This window comes from Cololabis saira, chromosome 19 (genome assembly GCF_033807715.1).
Source record: "Cololabis saira isolate AMF1-May2022 chromosome 19, fColSai1.1, whole genome shotgun sequence".
NCBI classification, from domain to species: Eukaryota; Metazoa; Chordata; class Actinopteri; order Beloniformes; family Belonidae; genus Cololabis; species Cololabis saira.
The window spans coordinates 16,346,909-16,368,974 of NC_084605.1; the positions used below are offsets into that span (position 1 = coordinate 16,346,909).

General features: G+C 44.2%; 1 pseudogene; it reads right to left on the reverse strand.

The window, feature by feature from the left end:
• Positions 1-10,413: 10,413 nt before the first annotated feature.
• The window catches only part of LOC133419095 (zinc metalloproteinase-disintegrin-like BjussuMP-1), a 30,185-nt pseudogene continuing 18,532 nt past the window's right edge, over positions 10,414-22,066 (reverse strand).

Below are 22,066 nucleotides of genomic sequence, written 5' to 3' on the forward strand. Positions count from 1 at the left end.
CATCCCACGGTGAAACATATAAACATATAAAGTGCACAGGCGCAGCCACAACAGATAGACAGACATTCTTAAAAAGTTTCACATAAAATAAATACAACACAACACAACATTTACTAGTACTAGGGATGAGTGCAAAAGGCCATTTTTGTAGAAAAGAAGAAAAAGAACCATATTTGGGTATTGTGTGCAGTATTTAGACATAAACATAAACATTTACATAAATCGGTTTACATAATCGGTAAGTAAAGTGACACAGTGGTGATGTTTCATAGTTCATCTCCAACTGCATCTCAGATATCCAAAAAGTCAGCTACACTTTTACAAGAAGAATGTTGTAGATGATGTCATCTTTTCCTGTCAATGTCTGCTCCTGTCTGCACTGGCATTGTCTTTCTAACCTCGCCTTGGCTCATCACAGCACCTCACGGTGCCTTTCACGAGTCCTGTGTCTGGACTGAAGGCCTCTGCAGGCCGTGTGGCGTTCAGTGTTGCAAGGACATTTGACCGGGCGAGGCATCAGCTCAACCTTCCAAGAAGAAAAGCATCAACTTGCATGTCGTAAATCACACAGACTCATAAAAAGTGTTGTTTTTCGACATGTACAACAGTAATTCTCCTAGTAAAACACACCTGTGGACGTGTAAATATGTAGATGACAGAAACTGTCACTATGGCACTTTTATACTAGTACCTACTCAGTGCAACTCGTCTCGCCTTGTCTTTGTTTGTTTTTAGACACCCAGATGAGAAGTAGGCGGGATTGGAGCGAAGCTGCTGTGACGTATTTGAGTGTGTGATCTAAACGGAGAAGACAACAACACTAAAGATGTAGAACCTGGAGGAGATGATAGATGTGCTGCTGGGTCTGTGACTTGTGTTCCATATCAAGTTAAAAAATGAGAGTGAGAGAAGCTTCAAGCGGAGACGCTTTTTAAAAAAATTTTGTTTGTCTCGGCGCTGCTGAAAAGTCAGCTGGGAGCCGCGAGCAGCTATGAAGTGACAGAACTCCAGGTAGATCTGGTCGTTCCTTATTCTCCGTCTAGATCCCTTTTTAATTCTCTCCTCGGCCACCAGGTTTATGAACATCTGCACCTCAGAGTTGGATCACCAAACAGACTTCTGCTGCCATTGCCTGTCGAATAAAATGAAGAAGTCGCTTTTTCGCTGATTTCCACCTCCTGACTCAGACGTCTGACTCCAACCCCCGACCAATCGGTGGCCTGTAGTGTGATGACGTCAGAGGCAGCCGACTCAGCCGCTTAGAACCTCGGCAGAATAGATACAGAAAAAGTATCTACTCGGCACGTTAGACCCCTGGTGGGAAAGCGCAAAACCGGGGCGTGGCGAGTCGGGCTGAGTAGGTACTAGTGGAAAAGCGCCAAGTGTCACTAATGCTTGAGTGTTTTTTTGGAGCCCTGATTTACTCGAACACACATCCATAAACATTTGCACGTTATAACATCTTCAAACCACATTACAGATGTTTACACAATTATTCAAATTGTGATGAGAAAGATTAAATTAAGCCCAAGTAAGGCAGAACTATAATTGCAATCTTTGATCAAAAGAAAACATCCGTCGTCTTGTCACACAATTGCAAAAGATTGTCCTTTATTCCTCCCTCAGTGGGGAAATTCGCTTTGTGCAGCAGCAGTACACACAACACATGCAGTGAAAGAAGGATAAAAAAGTAAAAAATATATAATTACAAAATATAAACGGTATATACATTGGAATGAAAATAAAAGTAGTGCAGTACGAGGAAAAGAAAGAAAAACTGCAAAAAAAACCATCAGGAATGTAGATATTTCTAAAAAGTCGTCTGTCTTGACTCATGAGGCCCGGCAGGAAGATTGCGTTAGTGCCTGTTGATTTGGCTGTTGCTGAACATCTGTGAACATCTGGGAACATTGTATCTGGGAACATTTCGACATCTCTCCTCGCTGAAACTGACATTTCCATATAAATCTCAGTGATTTCATCACTTATCTGGCTGATGGCTCTTGTGGTCCCCTTATGCTGGACTCTCAGGCGCGATGCTCCCAGTGAGAGCTGAGTGGCACCTGTGGCACCTTCACATGCTGTGTCACATCCACACTGTCCTGATGATTCTCATCTGAATCTGAATCTGAATCTGTGCAGCCCGTTATTACAATTCAAAAGCACCTATAAATACAAAATGATTAATACATATAAAACAGAGGTATAATACACATAGGCATGTACCTATGGACATGTGTATGTATGTATGTATGCGTATGGATGTGTGTGTGTATATACAGTATATATATACTAGGGGTGTAACAATATATCGTGCCACAAAATTTTGTGATACAAAAACGTCACAATACGTGTCGTGGAGGTGACAAAGTGTATCGCGATATTGGAATATTAATATTAATCTATTGTGTTGACTAGTAACGCGCATCCGAAAAAAGAAAAAAGTCAAATCATACATGAGAGAAACTATTCAGTTTGTGGCAAAATATTTTTACTTGTATGAAACTGAAGATGCATAATGCAAACCTGACATTTACTTTTAGTTCAGTTTGTGGAAAATGGTTGGCCTGGCTTTCTCTTTAAAACTTAAACAGTTATAAAGCATTACAAACTGTAACAATAGGGCAAATGCACAGCATTATTTTGTATTTTGTGTCTTTCAAATAAAAGACAATTTTTTCCAGTCATACTGTATGTTCCTCATGCAAGGTTGTTAAAAAAATACTGCTATAATATCGTATCGTTATCGTGATCTCAATATCGTGTATCGTACCGTATCGTGAGATTAGTGTATCGTTACACCCCTAATATATATACACACACACACACACTGTGTATATATATATGTGTATATACAGTGTGTGTGTGTGTATGTGTAGGTATGTGAATGTATTATTGTATTATTGCTTATATAAATACTGTATGGAATGATATTTATTAATGACATTGCACTAGTTTATAAAAGCTAACATTTTTTTTTGTAAAAATGGTAGGCATCATAAGCTTAAGCTTCAGTCTACACCTTTTGGTCCTTGTTTTTTTATGTAAAATTGTGTGTATGTATATATATATATGTGTATATATACACCAAAAAAACATTTTTTTTTAGTATAACACTGACGATTTACACCTGTACTCTGGGTTATTTGTGTTATGGACATTGAAAGGACCTCTAAACTAAACTAAAAACCCTGAAGAGTAGTTCCATCAGTGATACTGTTCATCTCTAATCCAGCCACTGTCTAGGTTCATCTCACTGAGGAGCGGGTCTGACTTCCAGATCTTGTAGGATGAGTTGTTTTCATTAGTCGTCCTCATCAAAGCGAGTTTAATAACCAGGAAGCTCCGGTCTGAGGCGTATTGTTACAAATGAGGAAGGATAAGCTCACTCATAAACAGCCGACACCACTTCCTGCTTTGTTTTGTGACCTGCAGGACTTGGTGACTGAAGTCTGTCCTGGTTAGAAACACCAGGACTAACCCTAACAAAGGAGAGGAGGTGAATCAGCCGTCTCAGCTGCCCGGGCTGCGGCGTGAGTCAGAGAGCCGTGCACGTTACCCCCTTCATGGCCGCTGAAGTGCTTCCTGGTGGGGTCAGACTCCAACCAGGAAAACATTCATCAGGGTCCCGTCTGCTTTCCCAACGAGGGTTCAGATAACATCTCAGCCGCTCACATTAGCACACTGAAGTACTTCAAGTACTCGTCAGTGCTGCTGGCCGTCCTGGAGGTTTCCGTCCAGCGGCTGGAATTCAGACCAGAGTAAACATCTGGCTGCATGCTTGAGTCAAGTCTCCCGTTTCTCTGGAGGAGAGGTCGTCACATCGTCGGCGGGAGGCGCAGAGGCGGCGCTGGCGGTGAAACAGGCCGCTCGCCTTGTAAACATGGTTTTATGAGCCGCTCTGCTCGTGAATCACTGTGAGTCAGATAAGTGCTCGTGAGAAACATCTGCTCACATGTCTGAGCGCTGATTTACACCGAGACTCCAACACCCCCCCCCTTACCAGCAGATCTGAAAACCTGGCACTGAACACTGGTGGGAGTCTCAGCGTTTATTTAGCTTTGTTGGATGCTTTTCCCAGTTTGGTCTTGAAGAACGCGGCTGACTGCATCAATCCTGCATTTTTGTGGGTTTTAGCTGTAGTCGTGATCTCCTGGGATCAGACGTCAGCGTCCGGCCGCATCTGCTCATGTTCACTCGTAGAGGATCCTGAAGTGTGTATGTGGCCGCCTCTGCCTCATGTTTCTCTCTCAGCTTGTCTCACTTGCACAATCATCAGTAACAGATCGGTCCTCCAGAGTCTTAGTTTTGTCCTCCACCACAAAGTAAAACAGGGAGGTTGTGGCCAAGATGAATGAACGGTCCCCCCCCCCGACAGATATGCGAATCAACAGGTTTTCTATGTGAACTCGTCTCCATCAGAGTAACAATGGACAAACTAAATGTGGTTAATTCAATTTTCTATTCAATTTTACTTATATAACGTCTATTACAACAGAAGTTGTTTCTAGGATCTTTCCAGAGACCAGAACATGAGCCCCGAGCAATTATTACATAAACATAACATAAAATATTGGCAGGTAAAAACTCCCCTAGTGGGAGAAAAAACGGGGGGATGCAGGCCAGGATGTCAGCAGGCATCTATCAGATATCCATAGAGGCAGATGGGAGGAAGCAGTGGGATGATCAGAGGGACTGCGGGTCAGCATGCAGCTCCCGAAGCTCCGGCCTGCAAACGTGCACAAAAGAGAAAAAGAGGGAGGGCAGACCAGCACAACAAACTAAAAGAACGATGGACAACAATGATGGCTATGAGATACTTATAATTAATAACCCTGCAGCGTAGCTCTATAGCAGCATATGTACAACGAAGCTCCTACAACAAAACTATTTTAATCTTGTTCTATAGCTGCAGATATGACTACTGACTCTTAACATACTAGAGTTTACACTAACTAGAGGTTTACTAACACTAACTAGAGGTTTACTAACACTAACTAGAGGTTTACTTACACTAACTAGAGGTTTAGTAAACACTAACTAGAGGTTTAGGCTAGCTCTGATAGGAACATACGGTACTATCAGGTCTTGCAGATATTGCAGAGCTAAGCCGTTTGGGGCTTTATTTAGTCCCAAACGGGGCTTATAGGGGCTGATAGTAATAAACGGGGCTGATAGTAATACAATTTTGAATTGGATTCTGAATTTTACGGGGAGCCAATGAATTGAAGCTAACACTGGAGAGACGTGGTCTCTCCTGCTGATTCCTGTCAGCACTCGTGCTGCTGCATTCTGGATCAGCTGGAGCCTATTCAGCAAATTACTTGGACATCCTGCTAATAACACATTACAGTAATCCAGTCTAGAAGATACAACCGTATGAATTAGTTCTTCCGCATCAATCTGCGAGAGGATTTTCCTAATTTTTGCGATATTACTGAGATGGAAAAAAGCTATTTTACAAACCTGATTAATATATGGTTTAAACGACAAATCCTGATCGAAAACAACACCAAGGTTTCTCACAGTTGCACTGGAAGCCATCGCAACACCATCTAATCCCTTCCTAAGATGCTTTGGACCAAATATGATAACCTCTGTTTTATCGGAATTTAGAAGCACTACATTTCCGGACATCCAGTCCTTGATGTCCCTAAGACAGGGGTCTCCAACCCTGGTCCTCGGGACCCCCTGTCCTGCATGTTTTAGGTGTCCCCCTGCATGAACACACCCGATTCTAATCAATGGTCGTCATTAACTTGTCATCAAGGTCTGGACAGTTCTGTTGTTGACACAGCTCCTTGTATCATGGTGTGCTGAAGCAGGGAAACATCTAAAACATGCTGGATAGGTGCTCTCCAGGACCAGGGTTGGAGACCCCTGCCCTAAGACATGCCTGAAGTTTAGCTAATGGTTCTGTTTCATCTGGCTTCATAGACAAATAGAGCTGTGTATCATCAGCATAGCAATGAAAGTGTATGCCGTGATTCCGGATTATACTTCCCAATGGCTGCATGTATAAACTGAACAAGATTGGCCCAAGCACTGAACCCTGCGGAACACCATAGCAGATAATTTCTATACAAATGGTCACATAACTGGCTTGTGACTACCCTTTCCAGATTTTTAGATACAAATTGAAGGTTGGAAATTGGTCTATAATTAGCTAAGGTGTCTGGGTCAAGAGAAGGTTTTTTTAAGTAAAGGTTTAATTACAGCAACTTTAAAAACCTGTGGTACATATCCTAAGTTTAGGGATAAGTTGATCTGGTCCAGTATTGTCATGCCAATAGCTGATAAATCATGTCTTTGACTTGTGAAACATCTGCAGGGCTGCAGGAGTACTTCTGACCGGGTCCCAGAGCGGTCCTGGAGTCCTGGAGTCCTGGAGTCGGGACGTGAACAGCATGCTTGCTGGTTGACATTCACACGTTTGACTCTTGAACAGAGATATCTCCACCTCCAGGTCTTCGGGCCAGCAGCGGTTCCTTGCGGGTCCTCGTTGACCTAACTGAGAACTACACCTTTTGGTCCTTGGTTTTTTATGTAAAATTGTGTGTGTGTATATATATATATATATGTATACCAAAAAAAACTGCGTTGCGTCTTGGCTGGCAACGCCACGTGCACACAGAGTACCAGTAACCGCGCTACTGAACTGTTTTTAATCTGTGGAGTCGTGACTCATCACCTGCTCTTCATTCTTCTTATTTATAGGAAACTTTAGGTGTTTTCTATCTTTTAAGTGTCTTCTATCAGCCAAGGTCGCTCTAAAGCACACATCCAAACTGTTTATCTCTGGAACCGTGAATGTTTATTGGCGATGTTCAATAAAAACAGGAGAAACTGCAGTTGTTTCTCCGATGAGGTCGCTCCACGTTCATTTCCCCCTGCGTGTTTACATGATTATAGACCTGTATGTAAATATATCAGCTCACAAGAACATCAAACATGAGGAAGAAGAAAGGACAAGTCCTGTGGGTCAGACTGGGAGCAGGAAACGCAGCTGCTGGCGAGTGAATCAGCACCACCCGGCTCGTTTCCTGTGACCTCTACAGAGATCATTAACTCCTGATGGGACGTGACGCTGTTTCCTGGGAGAAGGACGAGGACTCAGTCGTTTCCCAAAGCATGACTCAGGAAGTACAGGCTTCACATACGTGCACGTTCTCCTTCACGCCTGACAATGTATCACGCCGGTGTTCTGCTATCAGGAACTGTTACTATGGAACCAGCTTCCAATCTGGGTTAAGGAGGCTGACACCACCTCCACCTTTAAAACTGAACTTAAAACCTTTCTGTTTAGTAAAGTCTCTAGTTAGTGTTAGTAAACCTCTAGTTAGTGTTTAGTAAACCTCTAGTTAGTGTCGGTAAACCTCTAGTTAGTGTTTAGTAAACCTCTAGTTAGTGTTTAGTAAACCTCTAGTTAGTGTTTAGTAAACCTCTAGTTAGTGTCGGTAAACCTCTAGTTAGTGTTTAGTAAACCTCTAGTTAGTGTCGGTAAACCTCTAGTTAGTGTTTAGTAAACCTCTAGTTAGTGTTAGTAAACCTCTCGTTAGTGTTAGTAAACCTCTAGTTAGTGTTTAGTAAACCTCTAGTTAGTGTTAGTAAACCTCTAGTTAGTGTTAGTAAACCTCTAGTTAGTGTTAGTAAACTTCTAGTTAGTGTTAGTAAACCCCTAGTTAGTGTTAGTAAACCTCTAGTGTTTAGTAAACCTGTAGTTAGTGTTAGTAAACCTGTAGTTAGTGTTAGTAAACCTCTAGTTAGTGTTTAGTAAACCTCTAGTGTTTAGTGAACCTCTAGTTAGTGTTAGTAATCCTCTAGTTAGTGTTAGTAAACCTCTAGTTAGTGTTAGTAAACCTCTAGTTAGTGTTAGTAAACTTCTAGTTAGTGTTAGTAAACCTATAGTTAGTGTAAGTAAACCTCTAGTGTTTAGTAAACCTCTAGTTAGTGTTAGTAAACCTCTAGTTAGTGTTAGTAAACCTGTAGTTAGTGTTTAGTAAACCTCTAGTTAGTGTTAGTAAACCTCTAGTGTTTAGTAAACCTGTAGTTAGTGTTAGTAAACCTCTAGTTAGTGTTAGTAAACCTCTAGTTAGTGTTAGTAAACCTCTAGTGTTTAGTAAAGCCTCTAGTTAGTGTTAGTAAACCTCTAGTTAGTGTTAGTAAACCTCTAGTGTTTAGTAAAGCCTCTAGTTAGTGTTAGTAAACCTCTAGTTAGTGTTAGTAAACCTCTAGTTAGTCTTAGTAAACCTCTAGTTAGTGTTAGTAAACCTCTAGTTAGTGTTAGTAAACCTCTAGTTAGTGTTAGTAAACCTCTAGTGTTTAGTAAACCTCTAGTTAGTGTTAGTAAACCTCTAGTTAGTGTTAGTAAACCTCTAGTGTTTAGTAAACCTCTAGTTAGTGTTAGTAAACCTCTAGTTAGTGTTAGTAAACCTCTAGTTAGTGTTAGTAAACCCCTAGTTAGTGTTAGTAAACCTCTAGTGTTTAGTAAACCTGTAGTTAGTGTTAGTAAACCTGTAGTTAGTGTTAGTAAACCTCTAGTTAGTGTTTAGTAAACCTCTAGTGTTTAGTGAACCTCTAGTTAGTGTTAGTAATCCTCTAGTTAGTGTTAGTAAACCTCTAGTTAGTGTTAGTAAACCTCTAGTTAGTGTTTAGTAAACCTCTAGTTAGTGTTAGTAAACCCCTAGTTAGTGTTAGTAAACCTCTAGTGTTTAGTAAACCTGTAGTTAGTGTTAGTAAACCTGTAGTTAGTGTTAGTAAACCTCTAGTTAGTGTTTAGTAAACCTCTAGTGTTTAGTGAACCTCTAGTTAGTGTTAGTAATCCTCTAGTTAGTGTTAGTAAACCTCTAGTTAGTGTTAGTAAACCTCTAGTTAGTGTTAGTAAACTTCTAGTTAGTGTTAGTAAACCTATAGTTAGTGTAAGTAAACCTCTAGTGTTTAGTAAACCTCTAGTTAGTGTTAGTAAACCTCTAGTTAGTGTTAGTAAACCTGTAGTTAGTGTTTAGTAAACCTCTAGTTAGTGTTAGTAAACCTCTAGTGTTTAGTAAACCTGTAGTTAGTGTTAGTAAACCTCTAGTTAGTGTTAGTAAACCTCTAGTTAGTGTTAGTAAACCTCTAGTGTTTAGTAAAGCCTCTAGTTAGTGTTAGTAAACCTCTAGTTAGTGTTAGTAAACCTCTAGTGTTTAGTAAAGCCTCTAGTTAGTGTTAGTAAACCTCTAGTTAGTGTTAGTAAACCTCTAGTTAGTCTTAGTAAACCTCTAGTTAGTGTTAGTAAACCTCTAGTTAGTGTTAGTAAACCTCTAGTTAGTGTTAGTAAACCTCTAGTGTTTAGTAAACCTCTAGTTAGTGTTAGTAAACCTCTAGTTAGTGTTAGTAAACCTCTAGTGTTTAGTAAACCTCTAGTTAGTGTTAGTAAACCTCTAGTTAGTGTTAGTAAACCTCTAGTGTTTAGTAAACCTCTAGTTAGTGTTAGTAAACCTCTAGTTAGTGTTAGTAAACCTCTAGTTAGTGTTAGTAAACCTCTAGTGTTAGTAAACCTCTAGTTAGTGTTTAGTAAACCTCTAGTTAGTGTTAGTAAACCTCTAGTTAGTGTTTAGTAAACCTCTAGTTAGTGTTAGTAAACCTCTAGTTAGTGTTTAGTAAACCTCTAGTTAGTGTTTAGTAAACCTCTAGTTAGTGTTAGTAAACCTCTAGTCAGTGTTTAGTAAACCTTTAGTTAGTGTTAGTAAACCTCTAGTTAGTGTTTAGTAAACCTCTAGTTAGTGTTTAGTAAACCTCTAGTTAGTGTTTAGTAAACCTCTAGTTAGTGTTAGTAAACCTCTAGTGTTTAGTAAACCTCTAGTTAGTGACGGTAAACTTCTAGTTAGTGTTAGTAAACCTCTAGTTAGTGTAAACTCTAGTGTGTTAGAGTCAGTAGTCATAGCTGCAGCTATAGAACAAGACTATAATAGTTGGTCTCAAACAGCTTCGTGGTAGATATGCTGCTATAGGCCTATGCTGCAGGGGGCACCGACATGATCCACTGGGCGGTGCCCCTCACCCTTCTTCTCTCTCCTCTTCAATTTTTTATTAATTATAAGTATCTCATAGCCATCATTGTTGTCCATCGTTCTTGTAGTTCTTGTGCTGGTCTGCCGGAGCTTCGGGAGCTGCGTGACGACCTGCAGTCCCCCCTTATGATCCAGGTCCTGGTCCAGGTTTCTTCCGTCCTAAAGGGGAGTTTTTCTTGCCACTGTTTGGCTTAAGGTTTTTCTCCCACTAGGGGAGTTTTTACCTGCCATTGTTTATGTAATAATTGCTCGGGGGTCATGTTCTGGTTCTCTGGAAAGATCCTAGAGACAACTTCTGTTGTAATAGACGCTATATAAATAAAATTGAATTGAAATTGAATTTAAACATGACGACTGCGCCCACTTAAAGGTAAAGTGCACTTTATTGGTTTAAACAAAAAGCCCAGTTATTACATTCAATCAGTCATTTCCAACAGACCACGAAGCAGAAGCAGGCTCTGTGGCGGATTCCTGTAACAATTGGTGATAAAGCGACGAAGTATAAAATCCCTGGAGGTCGTGCATCCACCAGCGTAGCGTCTGCGGTGACACGCAGACCCTCCACCGCCGTACCTGCTCAAGCGCATTACTAGCTGGCTTCGGGGAGGTTCAGGAGCCGCTTCAGACCCGTTCTTCACAAGCTGATGGAGGTGCAGAGGTGCTTCTGACATGTCTGGGACGGATACACCCCCTTCCGAAACCAGTGCAGAGGGGTTTGTTCCAGCCAGCCGGCCTCCTACGGAGCTCTGAGATGTCTGGAGATCTGCTGACTGAACGCTCCTCCCTGAACCTCCACAGCCTCCCCAACAAATCTCAAATAAATATTCAAAGTCAACGCTATAAAAGAACACCTGATGTTTTGGTCGTTACCTGTTTGTTAGTAGGTCTTTTTCAAATAGAAAACAATGAAAAAACAACAAAATGTCACTTGTGAGTTGCAGCTGTGCAGCTGTGCAGCTGCTGGACCTGCTGGTCCTGCTGGACCTGCTGGTCCTGCTGGTCCTGCTGGACCTGCTGGTCCTGCTGGACCTGCTGGACCTGCTGGACCTGCTGGAGCTTCTTCTGCATGAAGTCTTTAATGCATTTAAGAGTAACCGGTCTCCAAACTGTGCGACTCATCCTGCTGATGCCACGAGGACGGAAACGACACGCCGACTAGAAACACCACCCTCTTCCTGAAAACTTCACGAGAGTCTGTGGAGTTTGGGTTTCACTGGCGGCCGTGGAGGAGGAGAGCTGGGCTTGGTTCTGGGCACCGCAGGAGAGCCGGGCTTGGTTCTGAGCACCGCTGGAGATCCAGGCTTGGTTGTGGGCACCGCAGGAGAGCCAGGCTTGACCGGAGGTACAGGTGGGGGACTCGGTTTGGCGCCGTTACACTGAAAACCAAAACACATTTCCGTTGCAAACAAAAGAACTAAAAAAAAACTAAAAGAAGGTGTTTGTGTCTCTTTTTCACGACTACAGACAATAAGACATTTTAAGCTGTCTGGGGAAAAAAACATTGAATTGATTTTCAAATAGTTTTGAATATAATAAAATATAACTTTTTCTCTCCTGTTATTTTAAGTCTAACTTCTAAGTGATTTAAAATTTTAAAAACAAACACGCCTAAAAATATGTAGCATTTTTTTTGACATTTTTCCTGATGTAATTAATCATTTACGAGTGCAGACTTCTTAGTTTCCCATCACTTAAGCCGTTATCTATTACCATGGCAACGGCGTGGCTGTAAGCGTCAGATTACCACTTGATTAGTTAAAGAGGGTTGAACCCTCAGATGACACAAGCCAAGACCACGTCTCTCCGTGTGACACAGCTGCTGGTTTTTCAAAATAAGATGTAGGGGGACCGTTTCTATGGCACATCTTTTCAAAATAAAAGCAAAGAGGATTGAATAAAATAATAATAAAAGTAAATAAATAAAAACAAGGAGCAATGCAGATACAAAAAATATCTCCACTTGTCGGGGAGAGCCTGTTTTCTGTTCCACCTCTTTTCAAAACTGTAACAACGCAGCAGCTGTAGGACACAGGTTACTCGTCTCTACTCCGAACAAGAACAAATGAGTCCATCAGTCCGACAGACGGTCGTCCTTGGCAAGAGAGGTGGAGGTTATTGGTGCGCTGGCAGATCAGCTGATCCCAGACACACGGACCCACTCTCACTGCTGGTCTTTGTGACTGACTTATGAATCATTGTGGGATGTGATTTCTCCCTTTTTTGAACCGTGACTCAGTCCTGATATGTAGCTCTTTGTTCTGCCGTTCCTTGTGAACACCTCAAGCTCCCATCATTAAACTGCCCGACCTCAGTTAATTACATACAGTACACGTTGGCGGTTGTAACCGCTAAACGTCGGCCCAGCACTGACTCAGCGCTGCTGAATGCATGAATCACTTTCACAAAGACTTACCTGGGCTTCATTCAGAGGGGGTAAGGGTTTGGACGGAGGGAAAGGTTTGATCTGTGGGGAAGAGAAGAAAGCAGTCCTTGAGTCATCGGTGCAGCACTTCAACACATTTGACATGGATCTCCTGATCTGGACTTCCAGGACGTCTGCGGCCGGTTACACGGCAATCATCATCAACGGAGCTCTGTCGCAGTGATTCACCATGGCAACGGCCAGAAAACGAGAGAGATCGTAATCGATCATTATAATAACACAGAATGAGATCTAGACTTTTCACGATGGTCAGAGACCAACTGGGAAGCTGCTGATGTATAAAAGACAGTTCAAATCACAATCACCAGCCCGTCAGAAAAAAAAAAAGAAATAAAAAATTGATGGTTAGTTAATTAGTTAGTAGGGCCTTCCTTACACCTTGCTACTGTATTTATTCCTTATATTTAGCTTATTAATATGCTCAATACAACTGTGTTTTCTGCTGCACATATACACATTTTCTGAAGCCTACTATGTACATTTTTGTGAGATAGAAATTAATGAGACTCTTCCTTCCCAAAGAATCCATAACTGACCTGATCAAACTCTGTTCAAGTTATTGAATGTAAATAAAGTATCTTTTTTTTTTTTTTTAAATAAAAAAAATGTAATAAATAAAAGACAGTTCAGACAGGAAACTGCAGCGTAACAGACTCATGGTTGTCGCTCGCGCTCACAACATTTCTCCCCAGGGAAGGAAAATCATTTAAGGAGCTCCGATGGGAATAATGGAGCCATTATTGGGGAATCCTACAGGAAAATTCCTTTCTGGTGAGTCAGGGCCGCGTTCTGCATGCCGTCCCTTTCTAGCAGCTCGTCTGCAACAAACCAGCTAAAAGATAGATAGATTTACACAAAATACTCCAACCAGTGCAGCATCTCGATCAGGGGGCAACCCAAAATGTAGAAAAAGCCATATTGAACAAAAAAAACTAAAAACAAATATGTCTGGAGCTGCAAGTCCTGTATAAGCCTTATAATGAAGGCAACACATGCTGTATGTATCTATATTAGTTATATTAGCCTACTATCAAAATGACTAAGTTGGCTACAAATACATAAGAGTTCACATACCTGCATGAAAGTGCAGTCTGCTCAATATCGATCACATCACCTGACTCAACACAATAATAGAGTCTGCTGGCGCTGAATTTATGTCCTTGATTTGCTGATCAGTGATGTTGCCTGCCATTTTAATGGTCCTTTCCTTCACTGTCTTAGCAGAGAGAGTTGGTATTATCTCGGTTTTGTTTTTGAAGTCTGCAAATAGGTCTGCAAACGGCTTTCCATGCTTTATTATCTCCCCGGTTGCAACAAAACTTGCAGCAGTAGTGGAGTTTGGAGATGCAATCCACTTCTTAAATCTATTTTTGCGCTCCTCTAATTTCTCCAGAAGTAATGCAATCGCACTTTTTCTCTCACTCCCAACTGGGTACTCGGCTTTAAATGTAGCATGCCTTCCCTGGAAACGTCTTTCCACATGACTCTTTTTGTTCTTTTTTGACTTCTCGCTACAGAGCAAACATTCAGGCAATGAATGCAAATGATTCGTTGATAAGTTGAATCCTCTTTTCACCTAAGTTATTTTTCTCTTATTCCCTTTGGGACCCATGGCCCATCACACAGCCGCCGGTTTGTTTACAACAGCCACCTGCCTGGCGCCGCCCTGCTGGTAGAAATGTGTGTCGCAGGCTCCGACGCAAATCTTCGTTAACAGAAATGTTGAAATGTAATATTTATTCTACACATTTTTACAGCATTGGAAAACGTTAAGAATGTTTGTGTCATGCTTGTGTCATGTTTGTCCGCCTACAGAAAACATATGAAAACAAAAAATATATTTCCCTCCCCCATCTATTTCCATTTTCAAACATTTTTCCAAAAAGCTCCAGGGAGCCACTAGGGCGGCGCTAAAGAGCCGCATGCGGCTCTAGAGCTTCAGGTTGCCGACCCCCAGTTTTGATCAATGAAAGGATGCATCGTCGTTATGACGTCTCCACGACAGATTTCCTTTTTCAGATTAAATAAAACCCAGATCAGCTCTATGGAGGCAAAGACGGAGGAAGTTGGGGTTTGTGGAGGATAACCTGCTCCGGACCACGTTAGCTGACAGAGACATTACCATGGTGGCGCTTGAATGAACCCTTCTTGTCAGGGTTAGGTTTCTCGCTCTGTTTCTCAGAGTTCATCACACTCAGGATACACACAAGCCACCGCCTGAAGCAGCAGTCTCCACTCAATCCCTGGTTTCACGTTAAGGCTGAGATTAACCCTGAAGGACTAGAAAACACCCTCCAACAAGTACAGGTTAATGACAACAGCTTACCGGCTCCGTCTCCGAGGTAGATGACACCGAAGACATCTTCAGCGGAGGCTGCAGAAGAAGAACACCTGTAACTATCACGCTAGTTTAGGAGACACTCCAGACGTCCGGTGGCTGGGGGGTCGGCGTACCTGTGGAGCAGCTCTGCAGGAAGTCACGGCCACCACCAGACGACTGCTGGCCTGCGTGGCGGTGGACGCCATCAGAGTGGGCGGGCTGATCTGAGGTCTGTCTCGGACGCCTGGCTCCTGGAAGACTGGGTTCAGCTTGCCTGGAGCCGACGGCACTTTCCTGTGAACACAGACGTCCGTCAGCTGGGGGGCGGAGCACGGAGCACGGACGCCACAGGGCCCAAACACAACCAAAACTACCTCTTGCAGCTGTCCGTGTTCTTCTTCCTACGGCACATCAGCCCCACGATCACCACGGCTATGACCAGGAGGGCAGAGAGGGCTGCACACACTGCAGCGATGATCACGCCGTGGCCTGCAGGACGGGACAAGGACAGTTAGCACGCTAACAACCTCGTACTCTCATTCAGTTGGCTGCAAGTGTGCAGTTGCTCCACTAGATGTCAGCTGATGCTACGCCACAGAAATGTACAATCCCGCTCACAAAAACATACTCACATGCACGTGTGAGTTCTAAGCTTGTTAGTCAATTTTGATAGTAATTTTATTTCATTGTGAACGGCAGTTTAAATCTGTAAACCTGCACGTTAATGACCTCTCTTCATTGAGATGCCTTCATGGTTCCCAGCTCTCTGGGACGATGGCGCCGTCACATGTTACTAATCGTGTCTTATCGGTTTCAGAGGTTCAGCTAACTAATCAATGAACTAATTTATGGATATTGTGGGCTATCAAACAGCACAAATAATGTTCAAAGCAAAAAATGATCTGTTACCAACAAATATACAGAAATTATTTAGTATTCATGAGGGAAGATATGGTTTAAGGGGCAAAAGTAATTTTAATGTCACATTAATACGCACAAACAGGAAAGGTTTTTGTGTTTCAGTCAGCGGGGTGAGGCTATGGAACAAGTTTTCAATGGAATTAAAGCAATGTCCTAATATTAAACCGTTTAAAATAAAATACAAAGATATTATTTTTCAGAGGTACAGGGATGAGCAAAATGCTTGGGTGCAATGATACATTTTTTTATTTTTTATTTATCTATTTTTATCCTTATTTTCTTACACTAGTCAGTAGCTTATGTTGCTACAATGTTTTTATTGTCTTGTTTTGATTGTTTTTGTTTTTTTATTTTTATTTATTTTTATTTATTATGTTTGCATAATGTTATGTTCGCATGTGTTAGCTAGTCATATTTGAGGAGATGGGGTGAGAGTTTATAAGTTTTACTTCTTCTCACTCCCTTTCGAATATGTACTTTGTTATGTCTCATGTTAAGACGATTGTCTTATTTTCTTTCTTTTTTTATATGATTCATATTCGAAATAAACACTACTACTACTACTAACTGACAACTCAGCTTTTTGTCATTTCCTCACTCTGCTCTGGTGAGGACAGAAGACAGGTCTATAATATCCTCTTCCTCTTTATTTGCACCATGAGGACAGAAAAGTTGCACAAAAGAGGGAAACTGAGGCTCCGTGTGCTCGGACACGGTACCAGGTTGCTGAACACACTCACGCTGTGAATCAGGCTTGTTACTGGAAGAATGATTCAGCAGCGTGTTTCCAGCCCTGAGAGCTGAGCTCCAGCGGACATAAGTGCAGAGTGGTGTGTGAATCATTGCAGCCCTTCAGGCCTTCCATACCTCGGGGTAGATCCTTGTACTGGACATCGCAGTAAGGTGGAGCCCAGCCGGGATTGCAGTGGCACTTGTTCCTGTGATTACACACCTAAACAGAAACACGCTTCAGTGAGCATCTCATGCAATGTTTGGAAGAACTTTATTGACAGTGTCTGAAAGTCAGCTGGTCAGACGAACTGACTCTCTTTCTTCCTCTTTTGTAGAAGAGCAGCACTGACATGAAAAAAGAGATCCGTCCTGGTCGGCCATGAGGCGCCATGAAGACTGAGTCGACTCCTTGGATGTGAAGGGTTGTGTGTGAAGGAAAGAGGCGTGAAGGTCTCAGCTACGGCTCAGTAGGCCACGCAGCTGAAAGTCCCAATGCTGACAACTCTGTTTAAATAGTTTCACGTGCCCATCAGTACCAAGTACAAGCATGTTTATGGCGATTTCACAGTTACGCTGTCATCCCACAGAAAATTGCCAAAACACCCGAATGACTCTTGCAATTGAGGGCGTGCACTAATTTGAAAATAATTGCAAAAGAAAAGAGTTTCAGCAGAGCTGATGTGCACCATGCACCGGCTGGACACACCTATCCACCCTGGAAAAACCCCCATGTGAAACTGGTCTGGTGCAAGCGCCAACCGCCGGAGATGGAGACACACACTTAAATTAGCTTTGCAGGTACGTCTGATGTAGTGCTGGGCGGTATGACCAAAAATTTATATCACGGTATTTTTCAAAATTATATCGGTTTCATGGTATATCACTGTATTTTTTTTTCATGCACAACTGGGTGTTAAACACATTTTCTAATGATTTGGAAAGGAATTGCTGTAGTAAATTGGCTTAGAATGGCCTATTTTACTGTCATGAGGAAGAAATATTGTAGAAAAACATTAATGTCCACACTAGTATAAATAAGGTATGCCTGGCGCTAGGACCCCGCGGACGCATGGTGTGTCGTCGGGCTGTGTTTTCCTTCATGCTTCCCTGCAGCGTCACATGCAAACACAAACACACGTACCTGGCAGAAAGATTTCTTTATATCGTGTTGTCTGTCGCCCGCGATATTTTTGTCTTTTTTTGGCCGGCGCCATAGTTGGCTAGCTACAAACTCTATACATCCCATAATGTATAATAATATCCCCGCGCTCTCAGCAGCGGTACTCGCATCGTTAAGGCTGATTTATGGTTCTGCGTTACACCAACGTAGAGCCTACGGCGTAGGGTACGCAGCGAGCGGCCGTACGGTGCACGTCACCGCGTACCCTACGCCGTAGCTTACGGCGTAGGCTCTACGTCGATTTAACGCCAAACCATAATTCAGGCTTTACTAGGCAACGAAGCAGGTTGACTCCCGTTGCAGAACAGCGCTGTGGAGGCGCTCTTAAACGTAAATGATCATTGATTTATTTATTTTTTTTAGGCCTGGCGGGGGGTCTCGTTGGCCTGGCGGCCCATACAGTGGTAGGGGAAACAGTGTCCAGCGGCGCTACGTTCCGCCGCAGCGTTCCCAACGTTGTGTGCGCTACTGTACGCTACTCACCGGTATTACGGTATATTTTAAAAATTCATATCATAAGAAAAATAAACACCGGTATTCGGTATGGACCGGTATACCACCCAGCACTAGTCTGATGGCTACCTGGTGGCAGGTACGTCTGATGGCTACCTGGTGGCAGGTATGTCTGATGGCAGGTACGTCTGATGGCAGGTACGTCTGATGGCTACCTGGTGGCAGGTACGTCTGATGGCTACCTGATGGCAGGTACGTCTGATGGCAGGTACGTCTGATGGCAGGTACGTCTGATGGCAGGTACGTCTGATGGCAGGTATGTCTGATGGCAGGTACGATGGCTACCTGATGGCAGGTATGTCCAGCCACTGTCCCTTGGAGCTCATTAACTTAACTGAACTCATTAACTGCCAAATACAATATGATTTGATTGGGCAGCCAATCAAATCAGTCTATCCTTGTAGAGGGCGACTGGGCGGGGCTGCCACGACGATGTCAGACAGGTGATGTAAACAGTGTAGATGGATGCAACTGAGGATTATCGGCCACTCGGCTCGACTTTGGCATCGACAGTTGTGGATTCAGACAGGAGACAGGACTCAAGTCAAGTCTTTGGAAGGTCGATGTCACGGCTGTTTTGCCAACAGGCTGCAACAAAACATGATTTTACTCTTCTACACAACACTCTCACAGGCTTGTCGCTCTGACTGTCACCTTGTTCGTGGCTCTGACTGGTCATAGCGCTAACCAACTGCGTGCAAAGACAGTTGGACCAGGAGGTCCTACGGCCCGTTTTCAGATCCTTCTAGATGTGGGTTTGAACGTTCCGTCAGGCTAGCCGACTATCTTCCAGCTTGAATCTCATGCAGAAGTTGCTGTTCCTCAAGCGGCTCGAAAAGAGAGTCGACCTTTACTGACCCCCAACTTTAAAAAAGCAATAAACACGTTTACAGCCGGCTTCAAAGTTCAGGTCTCAACCGTTTGATTGCACTTCCTTGACAACTCTTATGTAATCTGAGGCGTAGCTTTCCTATTGACAGTTGGCTCGGCCGGGGAGTAGCCATTATTACTTCCTCCTCACTCATCCTTACGCTACAGAGATAAGTGAAGTAATCAGCAGGTCGCACCAATCCAGCCTCAGAGGTTATTTGTGATTGAGCTTCAGAAACAACATTAGGAACGGCTGATTGTCTTTGTAAACATCCGCCAGCAGCTCTGCAGCGCCGTCGGCTGGGATCGGCTGAAGGAGTTGGTGGCCACAGCTAACTCATGCGGCCACTAATCCAGAAACGCCCAAGAGTCACAATTCAAAACAACCAAGACGGCTGCAGAATCACAGATGACACTTTCTTCCCTGGTGCTCCTCTCGCTTCCAAGGTCATCGGCTTCATCTCTCTGATGTCGTGTCGAGAGGCCGTTTCTATTGCATCCGTTGGTTCAGTAGCCTGGACACCACAGCTGAATCCAGAGGAAACACACTAATGCGTTGCATCTAAAAGGTGGCCACCCAGGATAGTGTCATGGTGAGTGCTGGCCCAATGATAAAAGAGAAAACCTTATACCATCTGGGTTTTGCTTTTTACAGGTAATCTGGAGCTCCAATCAAAGCTACTGTACTGGGTCCACCTGTGAAACATGCAACGAGACACCGAGCCAGCGCTTTGACCCCCTTAAACGCATCCACCCACATCATTTCCACCACGATATTTTTCTGGCTCGACTTTCTTCAGAATTTGACATCATCATCAAATTTCTGTGACATGAGTTGATGAAAACTAATGGCGCTTTTCCACTAGTACCTACTCAGCCCGACTCGACTCGCCTTGGTTTGGTTCTTTTCCACTAGGGGTCTAACGTGCCGAGTAGATACTTTTTCTCTTTCTACCTTGCCGAGGTTCTAAGTGGCTGAGTCGGGCTGTATCTGACGTCAGCACACTACAGGCCACCGATTGGTCGGGGGGTTGGATTCAGACGTCTGAGTCAGGAGGAGGAAATCAGTGAAAGAGCAACTCTGACGGCGGCTTCTTATTCATTTTATTCGACAGGCAACGGCAGCGCAAAAGTCTGTTTCCTGATCCAACTCTGAGGTGCAGATGTTCATAAACCTGGTGGCTGAGGAGAGAATTAAAAAGGGATCTAGACGGGTGATAAGGAACGACCAGATTTTTTTTTTTAACTTGGTATCGAACACAAGCCACAGACCCAGCAGCACATATATCATCTCCTCCAGGTTCTACATCTTTAGTGTTGTTGTCTTCTTCGTTTAGATCACACAATCAAATACGTCACAGCAGCTTCGCTCCAACCTCCTACTTCTCATCTGGTCTCGTATTGAAAGGAAACGAGGGCAAAGCGAGTTGAGTCGAGCTGAGTAGGTACTAGTTTAAAAGCACCATAAATGTCACAATGAATCCTTTCAAGCGTCTGAGTTTTGGTATTATTGTACGTGTGGAACCATAACAACTTATCAAACACTTCAGATTCACGAGTTATAAACTGCTTCAAATTCAGTTACCAGATTCTCATTTACCCGCGGGGGGTCAGGACATTTCTGGGGCAGGTGTTCAGGTCGCACCAGCGTGGAAAACAATTCATAAACATTTAATGAAAATTATAACCACATCCTCCCCTCCTTGAACCGCCACCTTACTGTGGTGGAGGGGTTTGTGTGCCCGAGTGATCCTAGGAGCTATGTTGTCGGGGGCACTTTCGCCCCTGGTAGGGACTCCCATGGCAAACAGGTCCTGGGTGACGGGCCAGACTAAGAGCGGTTCACAAAGCCTACCATGAAGAAGAAAAGACCAAGGACCGTTACGTCGCCCGGATCGGCGTCACCGGGGCCCCGCCCTGGAGCCAGGCCTGGGGTCGGGGCTCGTAGGCGAGCGCCTGGTGGCCGGGTCTTTGCCCGTGGGACCCGGCCGGGCTCAGCCCGAAACGGCGACGCGGGTCCGCCTTCCAGTAGGCCCACCACCCGCAGGAAGGACCATGGCAGGCCGGTGCATTGTGGGCTGGGTAGCAGTCGTGGCGGGGTGCCTCGACGACCCAATCCCTGGACATCAACCCTCACAGTGGGGACATGGAATGTCACCTCGCTGGGGGGGAAGGAGCCGGAGCTTGTGCGTGAGGTTGAGAGATACCGGCTAGAGATAGTCGGGCTCACCTCCACACATAGCTTGGGCTCTGGAACCCAGCTCCTTGAAAGGGGCTGGACCCTCCACTACTCTGGAGTTGCCCATGGTGAGAGGCGGCGGGCTGGTGTGGGCTTGGTTATAGCCCCCCAGCTCAGCCGCCATGTGTTGGAGTTCACCCCGGTGAACGAGAGGGTCGCTTCCCTGCGCCTTCGGGTCGGGGATAGGTCTCTCACTGTTGTTTGTGCCTACGGGCCGAACAGCAGTGGGGAGTACCCGGCCTTCTTGGAGTCCCTGGGAGGGGTACTTGATAGTGCTCCAACTGGGGACTCCATTGTTCTACTGGGGGACTTCAACGCTCACGTGGGCAATGACAGTGATACCTGGAGAGGCGTGATTGGGAGGAACGGCCTCCCCGATCTGAACCCGAGTGGTGTTTTGTTGTTGGACTTCTGTGCGAGTCACAGCTTGTCCATCACGAACACCATGTTCAGGCATAAGGGTGTCCATCAGTGCACGTGGCACCAGGACACCCTAGGCCGGAGGTCAATGATCGACTTTGTTGTCGTTTCATCTGACCTTCGGCCGCATGTCTTGGACACTCGGGTGAAGAGAGGGGCTGAGCTGTCAACTGATCACCACCTGGTGGTGAGTTGGATGCGCTGGCGGAGGAGGAGGTTGGACAGACCGGGCAGGCCCAAACGGATTGTGAGGGTCTGTTGGGAACGTCTGGCTGAGCCCTCTGTCAGGGACATCTTCAACTCCCACCTCCGGGAGAGCTTCTCTCGGATCCCGGGGGAGGCGGGGGACATCGAGTCCGAGTGGACCATGTTCTCTGCC